This window comes from Amblyomma maculatum, chromosome 8 (assembly GCF_055883805.1).
Source record: "Amblyomma maculatum isolate TAMU_Amacu chromosome 8, ASM5588380v1, whole genome shotgun sequence".
Lineage (NCBI taxonomy): Eukaryota > Metazoa > Arthropoda > Arachnida > Ixodida > Ixodidae > Amblyomma > Amblyomma maculatum.
The window spans coordinates 72,324,576-72,349,287 of record NC_139351.1 but is presented as its reverse complement, the minus strand read 5'-3'; the positions used below and the strand labels follow the sequence as shown (position 1 = coordinate 72,349,287).

The 24,712-nt window shown below is 45.3% G+C and overlaps 1 pseudogene; it reads right to left on the bottom strand.

The window, feature by feature from the left end:
• LOC146181500 (uncharacterized) overlaps positions 1-24,245 on the bottom strand; it is a 29,682-nt pseudogene extending 5,437 nt beyond the window's left edge.
• Between the last annotated feature and the right edge of the window lie 467 nt (positions 24,246-24,712).

Below are 24,712 nucleotides of genomic sequence, written 5' to 3'. Positions count from 1 at the left end.
AGTGAAGGCTTCAACACAGACAAGGCTTTCTCAACCGCCAACTGTCCCACGTTTTTTAAGCCTCTGGCGTATCTGCTCGATGAGAGAAACCAGGAATTTGATGCATCGCTTTCGCAATATGTCTTCATCTTCGGAATTAAACCCCGCTTCCTTCATTTCCTGCATGTGTTTTTCAAACAAATAGCCCAAGTACGGCTTTGGATCAAGATGGTCCTCTACTTTGGTCGTGATTATGTCGATGTTTACAGTTGGAAGCACCACTTTTTTGATGAGGGCAGACAGAAGTCGTACGAGGTCGTCCAGAAGCTTTGTCTGGTCTGCATTCTTAGCTTCAAAGGACTTGTTCACTCTTTGGATATCCTGAAGTATTGGCTTCAGGAAGAGCAAATAAGCTTTGTTGGCGTTGTCAGAGTACATAGAGTGCAGCACTTCCGCGTTGTAGCATTTTTCCGTCAGCCTAACAGTTTGGAAGTGCACCTTCAGCTCATCCCATTGGTCCAACACTCGCTCCACTGCTGTCGCGATCGAAAGCCATCTGGTCGAAAAAGCTTGCACGATCTTTAAAGGCGCTTCCCCGCTATTTAGCAGGCCGTAAAGTTTCTTGTAAGCTTGCTGCCGGGAAAAAAACCTAGCAAACCAATTGTAAGTCTCACTAACAAGGTAGTCTAAGCTTCTTGGGAGCCCTTCTGCCACGGCGGCTGATGTCGCCAGTTGAAGCGAATGGCAGACGCAGCGAATCAAAACTAGGTGTGGCACATCAGCTTTCAGCAGCTGATGAACCCCGTTGTTCACACCTGTCATCACACTTGCGTTGTCTGTTCCGATTCCAACCAAATTTTCTAGTTTCATATTGTGGTCCTTCAGAGCACATTTTATGGCCTCAACAATGCCGCGTGCATCGCATGTTTCTAGCACGCAAAGGGACAGAAACGTTGTCACTATTGATGACGTTTCTTCACTGTGGTAAATCACACAAACTGACAAATACTTTGTCACCAAAATATCGGTTGATTCATCAACAATGATGCTGTACTTGCTGTTGCCAATATCACATGCAAGGTCTTCTTTAAAGTGGGGGTAGAGAACATTTTTGAGCACTGCAGCACATTTAGTTCTCTTCATTCGGTAGCCTTGGGCAGCCGCACTGTCTGGGAATGATTGCTTGATGAATTCTGCGAGATGGTCAGCAGTGATGATGCTGCAATGTTCAGCTATGAACAACGCCGCCTTGCCTTCTGCTGTGCTCGCTGCATCGCTTTCAGCTCTTTTGGAGAAAGTAATCTGCTTTTGAGACGGGCCAAATATTTTAGCAGCATTCTGGTGCTTTTTTGTGTCCTTGTGCGCCTTCAAATCGTTGTATTTGCATCCAAGTTGGCAACGGCAGAACTTACATTCGGCAACCTTCAGTCCATCGGATGTTACCTTGCAGAGAAGCCAGCTGCGTAGGTCGGGGTCTTTAAGCCATTCGTCTCTAAACTTTTGAGCATACTTCACTTTCGGCGTTTTTGGCATGATGTCCCTTGCACGTGTTCACCGGGTAGCCAAACTGGGACTTCTGGCCAAGAACCACAGACAATGCACGGACTGCTTTTTATTTTGCATCGATCACATATATAACAGTGAGAGCAAGGGAAGGGGAAAACACAGTGAGAGATAGCGTTGAAAGTGGAGTGTTTGAGAGCCATTACGGCAGAATAACCTGCGCTTTTACGAAGCAGGCGAAGCTGGTACGCATGTCAAGTAACTGCGGACCGATCGGCGTCAACGTGTTTATATCCGCGCGCCTCGCAGGGTCGACGCACTCGGCGCGCTCGGGGCAATGCATGGGATCGTTTGACACCTTAGAGCAGTCGCGCGCAGAGAGGCAGCAGAAGCGAATATATACGCAGGGGGCACTACCCCAGGCGTATCATATAACTGCCCACGCCAACCAAACTGCATCGCGCGAAAGACCAGGCGCGGCAGCCGCTGTTTCAGATCACCCCCGTAATTTCTCGCCCATAACCTGCAGGCATCTTTTAAACCGAGAAGAATAACAGAACTTAACATTTCGTTCAGATCCACTAAAAATCTGCTGAAAAAGCTTGAAATCCACCAAAACAACGAGACCCGCCAAATAAAGATTCATAATCCGCTAAAAAAACCGCTAGCCGCTAAATTCAAAATTTTCCCGCCAAGGCTTCAAAAAAGCCGCTAAATTTAGCGGGAAATCCGCTAAAATGGCAACACTGTGTATGACTGCCAAGCATTTCGTTGCATATTCTTGCAGTGCAGTGACAGCTGCACTGAAGCTCACCTGTCTTTGCATTTCGAACACCAGCAGGTTGTGAAGCAAGACATGTTCCATTTTGTCAAATGATCTTTGGAATAATAATGGCTTTTTTCGTCTGCATTGTTGCTTGCTGCTGGATAGAATTCGTATTGCTTAATTGATACGTTGACATTGCTGGCGTCCAGCTCAGACTGTCGTAATATGCCAAATACTGAAATCATCTTCAGCGCAGGGGCTCTGGCAGTAGCGTTTGATCGCATACCTGCAGTCATATCAAGCAGCAGAGCCCTTCATTACCACAGTACCCACTGAGCAGCCTTGATGCGGCAGTCCTCATATGCACACAGGAGGACATGTTTGCTGTGGTAGCCTGCCCCTTTGAAATAACCCCGCCATAGGGGTGCAGTGGTTAGGCACTCGACTACTTTGCCCAAACATGCAGGATCGAATCCCGGCTGTCTTAGTTCTTTTTGCGTTGCCTATACTGAATGTTAGGAGGACATGTGGCTGTCTTAATGGCTTCAGTCCCAGAAAGACATTTTTCTGGAGCACGAACCCACACAACGCTGTTGAAGGACTCATTTGTGTGCTGGGTTTGTCCGCGCAGGCATTTTGCCAGAAGCGCTGTCCGTGAAAGCTGCCGATAAACGGATTTCGGTGTGTCTAGCACAGGTGACAGAAGATTGTCTTTGTGCACGAACGGTTTACCTTCATGCACACCTTCCTTGTAGGCACACTAGGTGCCAGGCGCCATAAGTTACAGCCTGTGGCATTGTTCATTGTCAGACAGATAAAAACTGGTTGCCCAACCGGCCTTCTCCATCTAATATGTTTCCGGGATTTCTTCTTATGGCCAAGCATAGTAAGTTTGAAGCTTATCTCTGGCTGCGTTCGTGAGTCGTTCTCTTCCAGAGAGGCTTTTTCTGTCGCACAATTTTTCTGTCTTTTCCCTTTTTGGTCGTCTCAACCCCATGCCCCTTCTGCACGTCTCCAAATCCTCAGTCACCAATCTATCCAAACTAATCTACCCAAAAAGTCCTTTTGTAGCATCGAAATGGGTCATAGCAGCTCTGGATGCCTCAACTTGTGCCTCCTTCGGTTCACCGCTCAAACGTTTTGCCACCAACTTTGCTGAGAGCTTGCGTGTATGTAGGATTTCAGTAATAGTAAAATCAGCGTGCAGCCGGGAGATGTCCAGTATCTGGGTTATCGTTTTGGCGGATATTCGCCAATCCTCAAGAATCTGCTTATGGACAGCATCACTCATTGCCGGGTCTCTTGAGGTTGTGGGGGCATCTACCACAGGTCTGAACCTCATCAGTTAAACACCTAGTCTCGAAGCTAGCAGCACAGGTTTTGGCATTGTTCAAGTAAGGATACTTCTCTCCAAGTGTTTGCGACATCTTAGTGTGAATGCCTTTTTCAGACTCTCCCTGCAGAAAAAAAAAACTTCATGTTGACCTTAACTCCACAGGCGTGAAACTTGCTTGTGTCTCGGCCATCTCAGGTTCTACTTGAAATGAAAAAAAGGTTATAAAAATCGGAAGTACCTGATACCTGCAGTTATGCAAAAAGATATATTTTTTTTTATGGTACCAAATTAATTTTTTAATTCAACAGAAAGGGAGCAAACCCATGAAGTTCTCAGCATCACCGTGCCCTGGAATGATGGCAAATGTGTGTTCAAGAGCATCTTGATTGAATGGTCGTGTTAAATGGTACTGGAAACAGTAATGGGGTGGAAAGGAAGGTGCCTGAGAACGACAACATCGACCTTACACGTCGGGCAAAAGCCACGAATGGAGAGTGGTGGTCGCACAGATCCAAGCACTTCCAGCTTTTCGAAGACTGAGATACACATTCCCAAATCTCTGTGAACTGATCCCATAAACAATAATTTTGTGAACTTCTGTGAGCTGTTTTAGCTATGTTGAAAAGGGGGTCAATCCTTTCAGTGAATTTGGCTGTGTGAATGACTTTGGCTGGCGGCTTGTTGTTCATGTGAAGATCATATGTTGCCACTGCATAGTGAAACCTCGTTAATATGAACCGGTTACCAAGTAGTTGTGGTTAAAACGTAAAGATTTCCCGGCTGAGCCGGTATTGAAACCCATGTATTGGTTCACACTTTAAGGCGTAGTGGCTCGTGAAGTGCCTACATGTTAATACGCACTTTTCGTTGCAGTTCGGCTGATGCCGTGCTGCGACGCAAAACGTTTTCACCTTTACAAAAAGCATTATGAATGTGCCGATTGCTGGTGATACAACTATGGTGTACTAGAATGTATTCTAGAGAAAGTACCCGGTTACTTGCTGCTCGCAGAGCTCAAGCTATTTTCTAGGGTGATCCTCCAAGACTTGTCTCAGGAGGTGCTGTGCTATCATTGACAGCTGATTTTCCCCTTCCAGCAGCCAGGTTCGCTTCTGCTTTTGCTGCTATTGGTAGTAGTGCCAACAACTGCTTTTTGGCTACTGCTGGGGTTTATTGCGCCCTGGAGCTGTGTGTGATCATCTTCTGTAAAGACTTATGCAGCAGCTGGTGTGTTAGCTTCCTCAGCATCAAGCTGAAACGAGTACTCATCTCCATTACCTGTCTCCATGGCAGTGATCTGCATGGAAAGTCCTTGAAGTAGTGATGAAAAATGAACAGAAGCATTCAAAACTTTTTGACTGTCTCATAAGAGGGTTCAATGTTTGGTTCGTTCCAAAGGATAACTCTGCTTAAATCACAGTCTTGAAATGGAAACGAAGTGTTCCGATTGAAATCACCCAATTGGCGTGTATTCAACTAAAAACTCCTTATGGCACCAAAAACAGTTATTTCCAGAGCTTGGTTCAGAAATAACATGTATAGTATTTTTTGGGGGGCAACAACTTTTCTATCACCAAATACAATTCATTGACAAAGTGTTTTATGTTTTCATTAGTTTGTAAGCTAAGAATGGTTTCGACCATTTCAAGCGACTCTGGCATGTTCTGAACACATTCATAATATGACAAAAATAATCACACTGCTAGTACGTGAGTTCAGTTTCCCATTTTCTTACCGCCAGTTGGTACTCGGGGTCATTTGCACTATACGCTGACGTAGGACTACGGTACCAAGAGAAAGTTCTGCAACTACTTTTAGGTGGTGACACACACACACTTGCTTTATGAAGCTGTAAATGGTGTTGACAATGGGATCAGATCGTCGCTGAAGGACTCTAATTCTGGGTTGTTCCACTTCATCAGGTCGTTCATTATCCGTGTAATCTCTTGAACTGGTGCCTGCTACGTCGCTTTGCCAATCGGGACAGTTGCCCTGTAGATTACTGGGCCATACGGATTCCCACTCTCCGGTTGGTTGGACATCTTCCAGATTTTCGCCTGTGATATGTACATTAGTATAAAATAAATGTTAAAATAATTTCTTACCTGTATGATGTAAGAAGTGGACTGGGGTATTGCCGACTTCACATATACGCATGTGCCTGGGAAAACGGTGGAGGTACATAACGAGGTTGCAAAAATGCTGTTCGGTGATGTTTCTGAATATTCTGGATGGTCGGTTTCTTCGTTAGACAGATAATGGACCCATTGGTTTAGGACAGTATTGTCCTGACCAAGGGCGTAAGTGGACAATGTGGGTGTGTCTGCTTAATCCATTTGGGATCCTTATATTGATCTCTTTTGCCCACTATAAGGCTTCATTTCGGGATATTTCGATAGGGAGGCCCATCCGATCAGCATGACTTCCACTTCCGTGAATGGCAGCCATCCACAGTCCGTTACATCATCTAGTTCCTCCAATTTGCTCGGTGAATAGAGTAGATCTTGAATCATCGGGATCGGGAACCAAGTCGTGGATAAATCGATATGTAGGAGAACAGTTTCGCACATGGTAACGGTAAAGTTCATAAGATCTCAATTGAAGTAAAACTCTTTCCTTTTGGACGGCACTTCCAAAGGACATCAAAAACTCAGTCATGAATGTCTCCCAATCTTTCAAAGATGTCTCATGATTTTCAAACCAGATTCAAGCAGGCCCTTCAAGAGCAAAGTAAACTTGCCTTAGCTTCGCACTGTTCCAGCCATTGAATGCTGCTGCGCAGTCGAAGAGGTCCATCCAGTCTTCTTAGCAGTCCTTGGAAGATTGTGTGCTCCCGGGGCTGGGCAAAGACCAGAGGTGATTTTTGTTTGTCAGGCACCTTGAAGGTATTCCACGTTGATGCAGATCAGTGCCTTCGCCGGATGCTGCGTTGTAGTGACTATGCTGTAGTGACAAATGAAAAGATTAGAGTTGCGCTCAGATGTACTCTTTATTGGGCTGACTTGCGCCCGCAAAAGTACTGAGAAATTGATGGCGGTGCTAGCAGCAAGTATGCTCGGCAGTCGTCAGTGCCAAATTTACAGTGGGTGAAGAACTAACTTGAACGATACGGAAACAGTTGTGCTTTGCTGCATTCATTAAAAAATAATCTCGGCGCATCTCTCGCTACTTGGAAAGTGATAAAGCTGCGACTCGTGACAACTAGTATAAGGTCGTTCCATAGTCAGTGATAAGGCCGTGCGCCGGTAGTTGTACAAAACTACAAATAAAACATCCAATGGTTCGCAGCAACATGCTGCTTTGTTGTTATTTTTAATTCGCTCTAGATTTCAGTTCACTTGGTTACGCCAACTGAACTCAACTGACAGAACATGAATTTGCTTGTGTAACACCAGGCAAATCACCGTTAACAGTTGAAACATTCAACTGCCTGAACTGCCGTTGAAGACATCGGTATAACACGGGTACAATTATCTCGCATTCCAGTCCCATAAAATAATTTCTGTGCCACATATTATTGAATACTATAAGCATTTCATAAGCAGTCATAGCTCAGAGACTGACGTGCTCAAAAATAACTCTGCATCATCAAATATACTTTCTGTAGTCTTGCCTCAGCACACCATTCATCGATACTCTTGTGCATACTATGCTCCCTAATACCTCACATAACTTACTGCACAGGACTGTTATCTTTTTTAAAGTGTGTGCATCACAAACCCCCCTTTATGGTCAACAGTCAACAGAAGTGCAGTATCCCCTTTACGGTTACCTGCCGTACCTCTATGAGGTTTGAAGACACAGAACTTAGGCCTGTCAACCCATGAAGTATGTGTGTTGGTATGTGTGATTGAGGAATAAGTTCCAGAAAGTCACATTTTTACAAACATTTGGATATTTATAGGGAACCAAAGCTGGAGTTTGCTCCGCGACGCCAGCGCTCGGTTTCCAGCGGAGCGGAGAGGAACTACAAAACCTACGCGCATCCGCGCCCGCGCAGCGCGCGGCTGTCTGTGGAGTCTGCGCAGCCCGCTCGCTCGGGAGCGCGTGCTACAGGCAGCCGCACGTGCACGCGGAGCGGGAGAAGGAGAGTGAGGACGAGGGGGGATGGTCGTGCGTCTGTGCGCGCAAGCCGGCGCTCTTTGCCAGTAGTGTTTCTTATCTTTGCTTTTTTCTGTGCCCCGGCTGACATAGAGGCTGGCTGGAGGCACGCTTTTTATCGGTGCTCTCGAAAGTGAGAAATTATGATTAATTGATCGCCGCGGACATTGTTTTCAAAGAGCGCTCCTTGGCAGGCTCAGACAAAACAACAACAACAACATGAACGCGAATTCGCTACTCGAAGGCAGAGGCAAGCGACAGGTATTTTGAAGGACTTGAGGCGGCACCTCTTGATGTCACTTCCATGTTGCTCAGAGAATAAAGGGTCCAGCCTTCTCGTTGAGAATTGATACGCGTGTACACAGCGACGAGTGCTCCGGGCGCTGGTTGGGGAGCTTCCTTTACATTTGTGACTGCTCACTTGAAAGGGGCCTATTAAACTCTTTGGGGACAGACGTTTTAGGCGATGCTGCCGGCGCCGTGGTGCCTGTTTTCGGCGCGTTTAGGACGCGTTCCCTACAAAGGCACAAAGCATGCCGCCTTGTATACCCTTTGGTTCCTGCTGACAGCGGTCAGGGGGAGTTCGCTGCTGTGGCGCTGCCATCCGAAATCAATGACTTATCTACCTTTAACGATGAGAGGTTTCTTAACGACCTGGATCACTGACGAGAAGCCGAGGCATGCCATTTTTTCGGCAGTTTCCTCTCTCCGCGAGACGAAGAACGAGGAAATGCCTGACGACTTTTCATGCAGGCGGGGACATCTCTCCAAGTAAACCTTTGTCTTCTTAATTCCACAGCTAGGCTGTGCAATCCCTAGTTCAGTTATCTCTAGCGAATGCGCAGTTTTGAGCTCCCGAAGCAGGATCGCGTATGAGGATAGAACGATTGACGTATGTGTTTCCCTTTATAAGCGCCGAGTGATGGCATTAATGACATATATCTGTTTCTTGAGGCCGACTTGGTTCCGCGATGGCTGTTGCGGCACCGCCAGTTACAAACAGAGGTGCGAGATACCTAAAAAAAACGACAACCATCGTTTCAACACGAAAGGAAGAAGAGAGAAAAACACTTTCACGAGTTTTGCGAAAAAGCGCGCCGTCACTTTTTCATTCCAGTTTTTTTTTCCTTGCCCCCTTTGTTAGAGCGCGACGGCGGCCACAATGCGGCCGGAGGAGGAGAGAAACAACCGAGCGCGCGCGCGCAAACACGTGCTGGAAAGCAGCGCGGAGCAGACGACAGCATACTTTTCTATGAGGCGGGGAGCAGACGACGCGGCCGGGCTGCGCGTAGATTTTGACGTGGTCTCCATGGAGGGCGCTGACGCACAGAGCGGCGCAGCGCCCCCTGGCCCAGGTTTTCTCCCCTATAGCTAGTAGCTTAAATTACAATGCATAATAATCGAACACAAAAAGAAACACCATGACCCGATAGTGATAACGACGACTTGGCAAATGACAAGAGGGAAAAGAACCTGATGATAAACAAACACTGCGATAAAAAAAGACTATAACGATAACAAAGCAGGTATTCCAGACATAAATAGGGGCAAGAGTTTCACAGAAAACACGGCGTAAAATACTAAGCCAAATCAGGGTTTAAAAAAGGCAAAAACAATATTCAATTAACCGACAGGCTGTGGCGAAAAGGAATTCTCACAGCTTTCTTGTTCGATGAGGCGTCATAGTCACAGAGTTGATTGGTAGGGGCGGCCATACAAAATGAGAAACGATGAGTTGAGCCCGTGCTCTGTGAAGAGCGAGTGGCCGCGAGACTGGGCCGTGAGACTACATCTCCCCAGAGTGCACTGCCGCGGGCGTGCTGTGGTCTGCCTTTTTATACTCTCGGCTGGTTGCGCTGCGGCCCACCGTCAAGGACGCGCGCTTGCTGTTTGCTGTCCCGGAGAGTCATGTTGAAGCATGCTCGGAGGAGTGAGGAGATCCCATAACTTCTGCTCTATATGTGGAGTAGCTTGTGACAGTGTGTGAATTTAAATTTGCGAATTGCAATGAATGCAATACACACTCCTTTCACAATAATGAATACAGACATACACTTATTAGCATAGTTCAAAATGAGTTTTTACTGAAATGAATGCAGCATATCTGTGATGTGCATTGCAGGCTGCTGTAAGAACAATGCTGAATACCTGGTTGTAACTGAAGTTCTGTGGTCCGGAATTTGACAGACATTTGATGCTTATGTATTTTTCATCAATGCACAAAATAAAATTCCAGTCTAAATGCATGCCTGCAGCGTACTGAAATAATTATTCAGAGGCAGTAATATATGCAGACCGAAAAAAAAAATCCACCTGGAAGTAGCAATGCACAATACATCTTGCCTTTGGAAGTAATCATTCTTTCCTAATCAGCATGAAATACCCGACAAGGGGTGTTGGGGAAAAACGGTTGCAGTGAGGTTGCTTAATTTTTTGCATTCTTCTAGGATTTGTGATAGTATTGTGTAGACAGGCTTACAGCCTTTCTCACAGTGCAGCACAAGTTTCCTGGATGGTCATGTGAGAAAATTGAATTAGCCTTCTGTGTTACCTTTGGCAAGAAATCTGAAAAAAGATTTTTTACATACATGTCTAGGCAAATTTCTTGTACCAGGGGAGTGGGAGATCACTGCTCTTGTATGCTCAGAGGTTGTTTAACAGTAAGGACCACTGATGCACTGTGGCAACAATGATGAAATGCTGGGCTGTGGTGCCACTCTTTTTGGATTTGCTTCACTTTCATGGCAAGCTAATCGTGTGCAGATATCAGCTGCTGAAAAAACTGTCTTGCCTATCACAGGCAGGCCTAATTACGGCAGTGTGTCACAGGCAGGAATAATTACGACAGTGACAAGCGCAGATGCGCTTGTCACTGTGCGAATGAAGTTAAAAGCCAACAGCAGCAGTACCATAGCCTCACACGCATATGCAGCATGAGGTATTCTGTGCATTTAAACAGCTTGTGATCGCTCGCTCTCAGGAGAAGAGTTCATTACTTCGTTCTGATACTAGGTCCAGAATTGCATCCACTACGTCGCAATTGGCCTTCATTGCTCTGGGGACAAGGGTAAAATGTTCCGCCATTCCTCTGGCAGGGGATTCATCCACAAGAGGACTCAACTTCTGATTACCCAAAAGCATTCCAAGAACATTCCTTATAATGGCAGTGCACTTTGTCCAGCTGCAACTTGTTTTCTTGTGATCTGCAATCTATCTCATGCAGAATCGACAGCGTCACCTGAATGCCCCATGGCATTTAAAGGCAAGTTTTGTTCTGTGATAAAGGCTGAAAGTCAGATTTCAGGCTGTTTTAACATTGCCTAGATGACTCCCCAAACTTGTCAGAGGGAGTCTAGGCAGGTTGGCGTGTGGGTCGATTTAGCGCTTGCAAGGGGATTGCATGACTACCAGTTTCTCAAACATAGCCTCCATATGGGCTTCCATGCACCGTTCTAGGCCAGCGTTATATTTGGCAATCTTTATTGACAGAGTTTGATACTGACTCTAGAGGTAAGGGCAAGCCTTGAAGCTTGTTTGACTAGGTTCTGAATTTGCTGTTGGGTTGTTTGGCTGGAATGGAATCGTTTGCATTTTTGGGTGGGGGGTAATGCGTTGCTTTTTTGCTGGAGGGCTGGAGCTGGTTTCTTTGGAGTTATCTTACACTAGGTTGTGATTCACCTCCATTGGGGCATCAGGTGTGGGTGGAGGTGGCACTGAGGGAGGGGTGTGGTGTTGTGGAACCGGAATTATGGGGCTGTTATGGAGTAGAGCGGTTAGTCGACTTACCTTCGCCCTCAGGGCCCGGAGCTCCTCTTGTCCAGGTTCGCGGGCCTCTGGATGGAGTGTGGGTGGCATTTGTTTGGCTCGGTCTGCCCACGTTAGTCCTTTTTTTCCTTTAATGTTCTTGTCACTGGATGGAAAACGGGAATTCGTCCCAGAGTGGCTGTTCCGTATAGGCTGGCGGGAATGGTTTTGAGATTTAGGGCCGTATTACGGACTGCTCTATAATTTAGAGCGCTCTAAAACGCCCGCTCCTATTGGTCGCCGTTGCCATCTTAAAAAGAGCGCAACACTATGTTATGGTAGGGGGCATTATCCATAACAATAATGCTGCTGTTAGGGATGTTTGGCAGCAGTTTGCTCGAAAACCACTCCTCGAAGTACTTGCTGTCCATCTCTGAGCGGTAATCAGCTGAAGTGCCCTTCTTGGCTCTGAAGAAGTCAGCAGCACCGCTCACAAATCCTGTGAGGCTACTTACTGCCTGCATGAACGGAGATCGGTGCAGGTGGTGGAAAGGATAAATGTTCCGAAAATGTGTTTTTCACGAAACCGATTTTTGACCATTTTGGACCGTTCTAAGACTTGCGTCTCCCCTTGCAGGAGTAAAGTAATTAGAATACAGAGACTGAAGAAAAAAAAAAAATTAGGCAGCATGCTTCAGCATTTGAAACTTCCATGCACATTCGTACAGATAATATGACGGTTCCTTAGTTTCATGTTAATGCACCAGTGGCATGTGGTAAAAAATGTATGAAGTCCTTTCTAATTTTCGTTTGGTAAGCCGTAACAACTCTGACAGCTAAAGCGTGTGCCCCAATGTTATGCCCTTGACTCTGGACATGTATTTCAGAGCAAATGAACAATGCCAAACACCCAACACAGTGAGTCAACATGAAAAAGGGAAACTTTTGAAGGAGGGGCAGAGCCGTAAACATGCAGCTTTCAAAGTGTAATTCATTAAAACAAGTTGCCACAGGAAACAGTCGACTTCAAACAGTGGTGAATGAAAAGTTAATCGGATTTCTGACCACCAGCGTGCGTGACAGTGTTTACTTGATAGCCACAAGAACACGCTTCAGAAATGTTTAGCATGGCAAAGAGCACTTGGGGTAGCGCGCATGGTAGTAAACTTTTTTTCTCCCAGGAACTGTGGCCTTTGAAGAAATGATCAGTTAAAAACATTAAGTGCTATCAAGTGCACCCAATTATGCGATGAGGCAAGAAGGTTGTGAATGGCTGCAGATGTTGCATATACGCACGGAAACAAAAATGGCAATTACTCCTGAGAGTTCATAATTGAGTAAAAATGCCGCAAAGCTATCTCCACTAGCAACAACATCAGTGCAGACATATGAGAAGATTAGGCAGAGCACATAAGCTGTGTTGAGCAAAATTTAACTCTTATACTTCACTGACAGTGCACTAATGATGCATCGTTTGAGTGCAGGCATATAATTGTACAAATGACAAAAGCAACATGTCCTGAAACAGTTTACCTGCTTTAATATGTCATCGTTCTGCAGCACGCGAAATCACTCTGGACTGCCAGCATAATGCTATTATGATGCAAGATGCAAAAATAATTAGTTGCATATTCTGCCCAGACAGAACAAGGCAAAACACTTACGATGACATTTTTCGCCCAATGACTTGGTTTCAAGCATATCCTTCAGGGCTGCTATGTCAAGGCAGAAATATTCTGCAGGCCAGGGGCACGACAAAACAAGCACAAGAACTTGTATTGGTGCGCACACAACAGCATCGAGTCAGAATGAAGCAAGAGCCAACAGACCGTTCACGATGTTCACTACAGTGAACTAGTCACACAGGCGGCTTCATTCTCAGTGCACTGATTCTCTGTTGCATTCGGAAGCTGTTGGAGGTGGATGCCAAGGTGCCCCTCAAGTATCCATTTCAGTAAAAGGCCACAGGGAATCAGTATGGTTCGCCGAGCTAGCCATGGAGTCGCAGTTTGAGAACGTTAGGCCTTCCTCACCGCAGCGTCCGCCTTGCGCGGTGGAAAACAATCCTTAGCATCCAGCGCACAGGCATCTTTTCACTCCACTGGCATGCCAAACTTGAAGAAAAAGGCGAATATGCTTCTAACAACCATTTCAACAGATGCCGCAGTGAAACTGTTCAGCCTGCCGGGCTTTATTCAGCGCCGCAATTCGAGAAGGTGAGGGTCACATGACCTTGCAAGCTCCCCTCTTAGTAGACGATGCCAACCATCACTCACCACAACTCAGTTTTTTTGCAGTCGCGCCGCACACACGTTTATCTTTTGGTGTATGTATAATATTAAAGATGAATAACAGAGGCGCAAATCAATCGGTGCTTTTCGCGAACAGAGCGTGGCATGCCTGAAAGTGGAGCGTTTTACAGACCTCAGTCTCGCAGGGTTTTCTTGTCATTGTTACTCATGAGGTTCTTCCAAGGGCTTACCTCACTTCGCTCGAAAGCAGAAGAAAGCATTTGCAAAAGTATTTACAGCAGGAGTTAGCTGCTCCAGCACAAAGCAGTCGCTTGCGGTGCTTTCAGACTTGCACGCTGAAATGATTGTGAGAAAGGTGTACTTCTGGGCTACATGAACAAACAATCCGGGCTCACAGCTCTGGATGCTGCCGTGTGTAGAGAAATAAGATAAGAAATGAAAGACTCAAGATTCAAACTTCTTACAGCTGCTTTCTTTTTCTTTTCTTTTCTTTATTTTCACATAACATATACAAAACGTTTGCAAAAACTGCTGGGCCAATAGCCGAAGCTAGTATAGGCCCATTGTACACATTTGTTATAACAGCAACAGAAGACACCAACATAAGACTCGGTTATAAATGATCAGTGAACAAAGTAATAGCGAGCAACACTCAACAGCAGATATAAAAAGATCAACAAACATAATTCTCAATCATCGAGAAGTAGAAGCGCTTAACTGAAAACAGGAAATTGTTAGCCATTTTAATTTCGAGTGGTACACTATTCCATATTTTCGCCCCGCAGTATTGAATTAGGCGCTGACCATAGGCATTGCGGGTTACCGGGTAATTAAAGTTAATATTGCTAGCATTTCTAGTGCTCCTGATAGGCAACACAAAAATATTAATTGAAAGCGGGTAGTTATTTTGTATAATGTTATTTACTAACATTGCGATTCTCATTTCATATAACAATGGAAACTGCAAAACCTGTAACCTATTGAACAAAGGAGCACTGGACTGATACCTATTAGAGTATGTTAATATTCTTAGTGCTCTTTTCTGCAAAGAGATAACTTGATGAATGTAAGATCTGTATGTGCTAGCCCATGACTCGCAGCAATACGTCAAATGGCAGTGGAAAAGAGAAAAATAGATTATCTTCAGCACAGATATGTCTAGCAGCCCCCGTGTTCTATATAGAATGTAACAAGCTGAAGCAAGCTTGGAACACAGGCTATCAATATGTTCATGCCAATTAAGGTTCTTATCTAGGGTTACGCCGAGGTATTTAATGGTGTCAACTTGCTCGATTAAAACATTGTCGAGGTAAATATGTAATCGCGTATCTGTGATATGTTTGTGCCTTGACCTAAACAGGATGTACTTTGTTTTCACAGCATTTAATGTCATTTTATTTGCCTTAAACCATGCAGAGATGTTTCTTAAATCGCGTGTCTTAGCCTCAATTTCAGTTAGAGTTTTGCCTGTAAAAACTATTGCAGTGTCATCAGCGTACATCACCGTTTTTGAATTCTGCAAATAGAGAGGAAAGTCGTTGACATAAATAGAAAACAGCACAGGGCCTAAAACTGACCCCTGGGGCACTCCAGCACAGACAGCTTGTCGAGATGATTTGAAGTGTTTTAGATGAACAAATTGTTTTCTGTTGGTAAGGTAGCTAGTAAAGAAATCAAGAGTGGAATCCCTAAAACCATAGTGCTCTAGCTTCTGAATTAAAATGTTATGATTAACAGTATCAAATGCTTTCTTTACGTCTAGGAACAAGGCTATGGACATTTCATTATTATGCAAAGATGAACATAGCTCCTGAGACAATGCCATTACTGCTGTAGATGTAGACCTGTTACTCCTGAAGCCATGTTGATAGTGAGATATGATTCTAGTTTTCTCCAAGTAGTCATTTAGTTGCTTTGCGATAAGTTTTTCGAACACAGTGTTAATGATACTCAAAACCGAGATTGGACGGTAACTGCCTGGATCATTACAATCCCCTTTTTTGTAAACTGGTGTAACTCTAGCGATCTTCAAAATATTCGGATAAATACCTTCGTAAATTGCGTGATTCATTAGTGTTGCCAGGAATGGTGCAAGATGGTGAATGTTGTCTTTTAACGCTCTCACTGTAATCCCGTCATGTCCTGTTGCCTTGTTTGCGGCGAGAGTTTTCACGATTGCTGTGATTTCACAATCGTCAATGGATTGCAGTAAGAAAGTGTCATGAACACGCGGGTCATTAACAGAGCACGATAGATTAGGGATATTAGCTGCAAGCTCTGGGCCGATGTTTGTGAAGTAATTATTAAACCTTAGAGAGATTGTCATTGTTTAGCGCACAATCCCGTATGTAGGAACAAGAAAACTACTCAGAATGTGCTTGGAGTCTAACTCAAAATGGCCGCTGGCCCAGGAGCTTTACTATCGAGCGCTGAAAAATTGAGCGCCGGACAGTGGTCATCAGGTAGTCCTGGACTGTCCGGGACTGATATTCGAAAGTACCCAGAAGCACACTTCCCTCTGGCGTATGCTTGCGGTACATTGTATTACTTTGGCCTTGCTCCATATAGTTGTCATGCGTTGTTTTCTTATACACTGTCAGAATCAGGGATTCAGAGCTTCATTAAAACCCTGTCAGAGCTCCAGGGAAAGTCACACGGAGTGGCTTTGGTGTTCACGAGGCTCCGTGCTCTGTTTTAACTAGCCTGTTCCCATGGCACAGAGTTAAAAAGCGAATGGCAACAAAATAATTATTGAAGAAATATGAACAAGCAGTGTTTTGCCAGTCTTAAAGAAAATACGAAATGCAAAAAATACAAGCATGTCATACCTACCGGTACAGCGTTTCCTTTAAGGAAGGATGCTTTATGGCAAGGCACCCATAGTTGACATGCTAGACTGCACCAACAGATTGATGATGCTGTCTACCTCATATTCAGGCAGCACTCCCTCAATGACAGATGAAATCTGGTGCAAAAGCAGTTCGATGATACAAGTGGAGCAACTGAACTGCGAGCGTTATAGACCAAGAAGCCACTCCTAATTGCAGTAAAAAAAAAGGTCTTGTAGCTACTCGCATGGCTGGCACTGGCTACACGCAGAAGAGAAAGGCAGTGCTGACACAAGCGATACAGAATGCTCTGGACTTTTGTGTCGGCCTGACACCGCTGCCACAGCTCCTCCAGCTACTCTGTAATAAATGTGGTAGCAAATGCGATGCAGTGCCTCTTCGAAGACCCCAAGACATGCTCCACCAAATGGACTGGATTCAGCCATCTGTAGGGTTGCTGAGGTTTTTCCCACAGCAACATGAACCAGCCCACAAGTAATGCGAAGCCTTCTGTGCAGGGGCAGATGCAGAGCCACCCACTTCCATGTTCCAGATTGCAAAAGTTCTTGGTCACATGAATGTGATGGGACTTGGAAAAGCTGACCTGCCTGCCCGTGGTGCAACCACTCCGGGTGCCCATCACTTCCTGGCCAGAGAACAACCGTTCAGTCAACCCGAAGGAGATGGCTCATGACAATGCTGGACTACGAGGAAGGAGTAATAACGGCATTACATGGGCTCACCATTTTCTTGGCCTGTGGTGTGCTTTCTTGTCTGCATCCCCTTTGCTGATTGAAACGATAGCCTTATGTATGACTGCCAAGCGTTTCGTTGCATATTCTTGCAGTGCAGTGACAGCTGCACTGAAGCTCACCTATCTTTGCATTTCGAACACCAGCAGGTTGTGAAGCAAGACATGTTCCATTTTGCCAAATGACCTTTGGAATAATAATGGCTTCTTTTCGTCTGCATTGTTGCTTGCTGCTGGAAAGAATTCGTATTGCTTAATTGATATGTTGACATTGCTGGCGTCCTGCTCAGACTATCGTAATATGCCAAATACTGAAATCATCTTCAGCGCAGGGGCTCTGGCAGTTGTCTTTCATCGCATACCTGCAGTCATATCGAGCAGCAGAGCCCTTCATTACCACAGTACCCACTGAGCAGCCTTGATGCAGCTGTCCTCATATGCACCGAGGAGGACATGTTTGCGGTGGTAGCCTGCCTCTTTGAAATACCCCTGCCATGTGGTGCAGTGGTTAGGCACTCGACTAATTTGCCCAAACATGCAGGATCGAATCCCGGCTGTCTTAGTTCTTGTTGCGTTGCCTTTACTGAATGTTAGGAGGACATGTGGCTGTCTTAACGGCTTCAGTCCCACAAAGATATTTTTTTGGAGCACGAACCCACACAACGCTATTGAAGGACTCATTTGGGTGCTGGGTTTGTCCGTGCAGGCATTTTGCCAGAAGCGCTGTCTGTGAAAGCTGCCGATAAGCGGATTTCGGTGTGTCTAGCACAAGTGACGGAAGATTGTCTTTGTGCACGAACGGTTTACCTTTATGCACACCTTCCTTGTAGGCACACTAGGTGCCAGGCACCATAGGTTACAGCCTGTGGCATTGTTCATTGTCAGACAGATAAAAACTGGTTGCCCAACCGGCCTTCTCCATCTAATATGTTTCCGGGATTTCTTCTTATGGCCAAGCATAGTAAGTTTGAAGCTTATCTCTGGCTGCGTTCGTGAGTCGTTCTCTTCCAGAGAGGCTTTTCCTGTCGCACAATTTTTCTGTCTTTTCCCTTTTTGGTCGTCTCAACCCCATGCCCCTTCTGCACGTCTCCAAATCCTCAGCCACCAATCTATCCAAACTAATCTATCCAAAAACTTCTTTTGTAGCATCGAAATGGGTCATAGCAGCTCTGGATGCCTCAACTTGTACCTCCTTCGGTTCACTGTTCATTTTGCCACCAACTTTGCCGAGAGCTTGCATGTATGTAGGATTTTAGTAATAATAAAACCAGCGTGCAGCAGCCGGGAGATGTCCAGTATCTGGTTTATCATTTTGGTGGATATTCGCCAATCCTCAAGAATCTGCTTATGGACAGCATCACTCATTGCCGGGTCTGTTGAGGTTGTGCGGCATCTACCACAGGTCTGAACCTCCTCAGTTGAACACCTCGTCTCGAAGCTAGCAGCACAGGTTTTGGCATTGTTTAAGTAAGGATACTTCTCTCCAAGTGTTTGCGACATCTCAGTGTGAATGCCCTTTTCAGACTCTCCCTGCAGAAAAAAAAAACTTCATGTTGACCTTAACTTCACAGTTGTGAAACTTGCTTGTGTCCCGGCCATCTCAGGTTCTACTTGAAATGAAAAAAAAGGTTATAAAAATCGGAAGTACCTGATACCTGCAGTTATGCAAAAAGATATATTTTTTTATGGTACCAAATTAATTCTTTAATTCAGCAGAAAGGGAGCAAACCCATGAAGTTCTCAGCATCACTGTGCCCTGGAATGATGGCAAATGTGTGTTCAAGAGCATCATGATTGAATGGTCGTGTTAAATGGTACTGGAAACAGTAATGGGGTGGAATGGAAGGTGCCTGAGAACGACCACACCGACCTTACACGTCGGGCAAAAGCCACGAATGGAGAGTGGTGGTCGCACAGATCCAAGCACTTCCAGCTTTTGGAAGACTGAGATACACTCTCCCAAATCTCTGTGAACTGATCCCATAAACAATAACTTTGTGCACTTCTGTGAGCTGTTTTAGCTATATTGAAAAGGTGGTCAATCCTTTCAGTGAATTTGGCTGTGTGAATGACTGGCTGGCGGCTTGTTGTTCATGTGAAGATCATATGTTGCCACTGCATAGTGAAACCTCGTTAAAACGTTGTAAAGATTTCCCGGCTGAGCTGGTATTGAAACGCATGTATTGGTTCAGAACTTAAGGCGTAGTGGCTCGTGAAGTGCCTACATGTTAATACGCACTTTTCGTTGCAGTTTGGCTGATGCCGTGCTGCGACGCAAAACGTATTCATCTTTACAAAAAGCATTATGGACGTGCGGATTGCTGGTGATAATTAGCGTCCTGGCTCAGTTTCTCAGTGCAGAAGTACCCCAGATGACCACATCCCACTGTTACGCCATGCGTCTAAAGTGGAGTTTAAGTGTCGCTGTAGTTATTTACAAACCTTTCTCCCGAAATAAATACACACCACTGATAAAGTGTATAAAACTATGGTGTACTAGAAAGTATTCTAGAGAAAGTACCCGGTTACTTGCTGCTCGCAGAGCTCAAGCTATTTTCCAGGGTAATCCTCCAAGCCTTGTCTCAGGAGGTGCTGTGCTATCATTGACAGCTGATTTTCCCCTTCCAGCAGCCAGGTTCGCTTCTGCTTTTGCAGCTATTGGTAGTAGTGCCAACAACTACTTGTTGGCTTCTGCTGGGGTTTGTTGCGCCCTGTCGCTGTGTGTGATCATCTTCTGTAAAGACTTATGCAGCAGCTGGTGTGTTAGCTTCCTCAGCATCAAGCTGAAACGAGTACTCATCTCCATTACCTGTCTCCATGGCAGTGATCTGCATGGAAAGTCCTTGAAGTAGTGATGAAAAATGAACAGAAGCATTCAAAACTTTTTGACTGTCTCATAAGAGGGTTCAATGTTTGGTTCGTTCCAAAGGATAACTCTGCTTAAATCACAGTCTTGAAATGGAAACGAAGTGTTCCGATTGAAATCACCCAATTGGCGTGTATTCAACTAAAAACTCCTTATGGCACCAAAAACAGTTATTTCCAGAGCTTGGTTCAGAAATAACATGTATAGTATTTTTTTGGGGGCAACAACTTTTCTATCACTAAATACAATTCATTGACAAAGTGTTTTATGTTTTCATTAGTTTGTAAGCTAAGAATGGTTTCGACCATTTCAAGCGACTCTGGCATGTTCTGAACACATTCATAATATGACAAAAATAATCACACTGCTAGTAGGTGAGTTCAGCAGACAGTTGCCCTGTAGATTATTGGGCCATACGGATTTCCACTCTCCTGTTGGTTGGACATCTTCCAGATTTTCGTCTGTAATATGTACATTAGTATATAATAAATGATTAAATAATTTCTTACCTGGATGATGTAAGAAGTGGACTGGGGTATTGCCGACTTCACATATACGCATGTGCCTGGGATAACGGTGGAGGTACATAACGAGGTTGCAAAAATGCTGTTCGGTGATGTTTCTGAAGATTCTGGATGGTCGGTTTCTTCGTTTGACAGATAATGGACCCATTGGTTTAGGACAGTATTGTCCTGACCAAGGGCGTAAGTGGACAATGTGGGTGTGTCTGCTTAATCCATTCGGGATCCTTATATTGATCTCTTTTGCCTACTATAAGGCTTCATTTCGGGATATTTCGACAGGGAGGCCCATCCGCTCAGCATGACTTCCACTTCCGTGAGTGGCAGCCATCCACAGTCCGTTACATCGTCTAGTTCCTCCAATTTGCTCGGTGAATAGAGTAGATCTTGAATCATCGGGATCGGGATCCAAGTCGTGGATAAATCGATATGTAGGAGAACAGTTTCGCACACAGTAACGGTAATGTTCTTAAGATCTCAATTGAAGTAAAGCTTGGGCTCTTTCCTTTTGGACGGCACTTCCAAAGGACATCAAAAACTCAGTCTTGAATGTCTCCCAATCTTTCAAACTTGCCTTAGCTTCGCACTGTTCCAGCCATTGAATGCTGCTGCGCAGTCGAAGAGGTCCATCCAGTCTTCTGGGCAGTCCTTGGAAGATTGTGTGCTCCCGGGGCTGGGCAAAGACCAGAGGTGATTTTTGTTTGTCAGGCACCTTGAAGGTATTCCACGTTGATGCAGATCAGTGCCTTCGCCGGATGCCGCGTAGTAGTGACAATGCTGTAGTGACAAATGAAAAAACTAGAGTTGCGCTCAATGTACTCTTTATTGGGCTGACTTGCGCCCGCAAAAGTACTGAGAAATTGATGGCAGTGATAGCAGCAAGTATGCTCGGCAGTCGTCAGTGCCAAATTTACAGTGGGTGAAGAACTATCTTGAACGATACAGAAACAGTTGTGCTTTGCTGTATTCATTAAAAAATAATCTCTGGTCATCTCGCGCTACCTGGAAAGTGATAAAGCTGCGGCTCGCGACAACTAGCATAAGGTCGTTCCTTAGTCAGTGATAAGGCCGTGCGCCGGTAGTTGTACAAAACTACAAATAAAACATCCAATGGTTCGCAGCAATATGCTGGTTTGTTGTTATTTTTAATTCGCTCTAGATTTGAGGTCACTTGGTTACGTCAACTGAACTCAACTGACTGAACTTGAATTTGCTTGTGGAGCACCAGGCAAATCACCGTTAACAGTTGAAACGCTCAACTGCCTGAACTGCTGTTGAAGACATCGGTATAACACGGGTACAATTATCTCGCATTCCAGTCCCAAAAAATCATTTCTATGCCACATATTATTGAATACTATAAGCATTTCGTAAGCAGTCATAGCTCAGAAACTGACGTGCTCAAAAATAACTCTGCATCATCAAATATACTTTCTGTAGTCTTGCCTCAGAATACTCTTGTGCATACTATCCTCCCTAATACCTCACATAACTTACTGCACAGTACTGTTATCATTTTTAAAGTGTGTGCATCACAAACCCCCCATTATGGCCAACAGTTAACAGAAGTGCAGTTATCCCCTTTACGGTTACCCGCCGTACCTCTATGAGGTTTGAAGACACAGAAGTTAGGCCTGTCAACCCATGAAGTATGTGTGTTGGTATGTGTGATTGAGGAATAAGTTCAAGAATGTCACTTCTTTACAAACATTTGGATATTAATAGCTAGTAGCTTAAATTACAATGCATAATAATTGAACACAAAAAGAAACACCATGACCCGATAGTGATAACAACGACTTGGCAAATGACGAGAGGAATAAGAACCTCATAATGAACAAACACTGCGATAAGACTATAACGATAACAAAGCAGGTATACCAGACATAAGTAGGGGCAAGAGTTTCACAGAAAACACGGCGTAAAATACTAAGCCAAATCAGGGTTTAAACAAAGGCAAAAACAATATTCAATTAACCGACAGTCTGTGGCGAAAAGGAATTCTCACAGCTTTCTTGTTCAATGAGGCGTCATAGTCACAGAGTTGATTGGTAGTGGCGGCCGTACAAAATGAGAAACGATGAGTTGAGCGCGTGCTCTGTGAAGAGCGAGTGGCCGCGAGACTGGGCCTAGAGACTATATCTCCCCAGAGTGCACTGCCGCGGGCGTGCTGTGGTCTGCCTTTTTATACTCTCGGCTGGTTGTGCTGCGGCCCACCGTCAAGGACGCGCGCTGGCTGTTTGCTGTCCCGGAGAGGATGGTCATGCGAGAAAATTGAATTAGCCTTCTATGTTACCTTTGGCAAGAAATCTTAAAAAAGATTTTTTACATTCATGTCTAAATTTCTTGTACCAGGGGAGTGGGAGATCACTGCTCCTGTATGCTCAGAGGTTGTTTAACAGCAAGGACCACTGATGCACTGTGGCAACAATGATGAAATGCTGGGCTGTGGTGCCACTCTTTTTTTATTTGCTTTACTTTCATGGCAAGCTAATCGTGTGCAGATAACAGCTGCTGAAAGAACTGTCTTGCCTATCACAGGCAGGACTCATTACGGCAGTGTGTCACAGGCAGGAATAATTACGGCAGTGACAAGCGCACATGAAGTTAAAAGCCAACAGCAGCAGTACCATAGCCTTACACGCATATGCAGCATGAGGTATTCTGTGCATTTAAACAGCTTGTGATCGCTCGCTCTCAGGAGAAGAGTTCATTACTTCGTTCTGATACTAGGTCCAGAATCGCATCCACTACGTCGCAATTGGCCTTCATTGCTCTGGGGACAAGGGTAAAATGTTCCGCCATTCCTCTGGCAGGGGATTCATCCACAAGAGGACTGAACTTCTGATTACCCAAAAGCATTCCAAGAACATTCCTTATAATGGCAGTGCACTTTGTCCAGCTGCAACTTGTTTTCTTGTGATCTGCAATCTATCTCATGCAGAATCGACAGCGTCACCTGAATGCCCCATGGCATTTAAAGGCAAGTTTTGTTCTGTGATAAAGGCTGAAAGTCTGATTTCAGGCTGTTTTAACATTGCCTAGATGACTCCCCAAACTTGTCAGAGGGAGTCTAGGCAGGTTGGCGTGTGGGTCGATTTAGCGCTTGCAAGGCGATTGCATGACTACCAGTTTCTCAAACATAGCCTCCATATGGGCTTCCATGCACCGTTCTAGGCCAGCGTTATATTTGGCAATCTTTATTGACAGAGTTTGATACTGACTCTAGAGGTAAGGGCAAGCCTTGAAGCTTGTTTGACTAGGTTCTGAATTTGCTGTTGGGTTGTTTGGCTGGAATGGAATCGTTTGCATTTTTGGGTTGGGGGTAATGCGTTGCTTTTTTGCTGGAGGGCTGGAGCTGGTTTCTTGAGAGTTATCTTACACTAGGTTGTGATTCACCTCCATTGGGGCGTCAGGTGTGGGTGGAGGTGGCACTGAGGGAGGGGTGTGGTGTTGTGGAACCGGAATTATGGGGCTGTTATGGAGTAGAGCGGTTAGTCGACTTACCTTCGCCCTCAGGGCCCGGAGCTCCTCTTGTCCAGGTTCGCGGGCCTCTGGATGGAGTGTGGGTGGCATTTGTTTGGCTCGGTCTGCCCATGTTAGTCCTTTCTTTCCTTTAATGTTCTTGTCACTGGATGGCGAACAAGAATCCGTCCCAGAGTGGCGGTTCCGTATAGGCTGGCGGGAATGGCTTTGAGACTTGGGGCCGTATTGCGGACCACTCTATAATTGAGAGCGCTCTAAAACACCCGCTCCTATTGGTCGCCGTCGCCATCTTGAAAAGTTGCATCACGGGATGCTGCGATTGCGTCGCGGAGGCGAAAAAACCGATGACGTCGCGCACCTAATTATGCCCGAGGTTTTAGACTATTTTTGTAGAGCGCGATGAGACGGTCTAAAACGTTTTAGAGCGAAAATGGCGGCGGTGGCCGTGATGTATTTGTGGTTGAGGCGGAGGCAGCAACGTCGGCGCCAGCAACGACAACGGACAGTGTACGAGGATGCTTTCAACTTGCCGGATGAGCTTTTCCGACGGCTATTTCGAATTGAGAAGGACACAGTGGA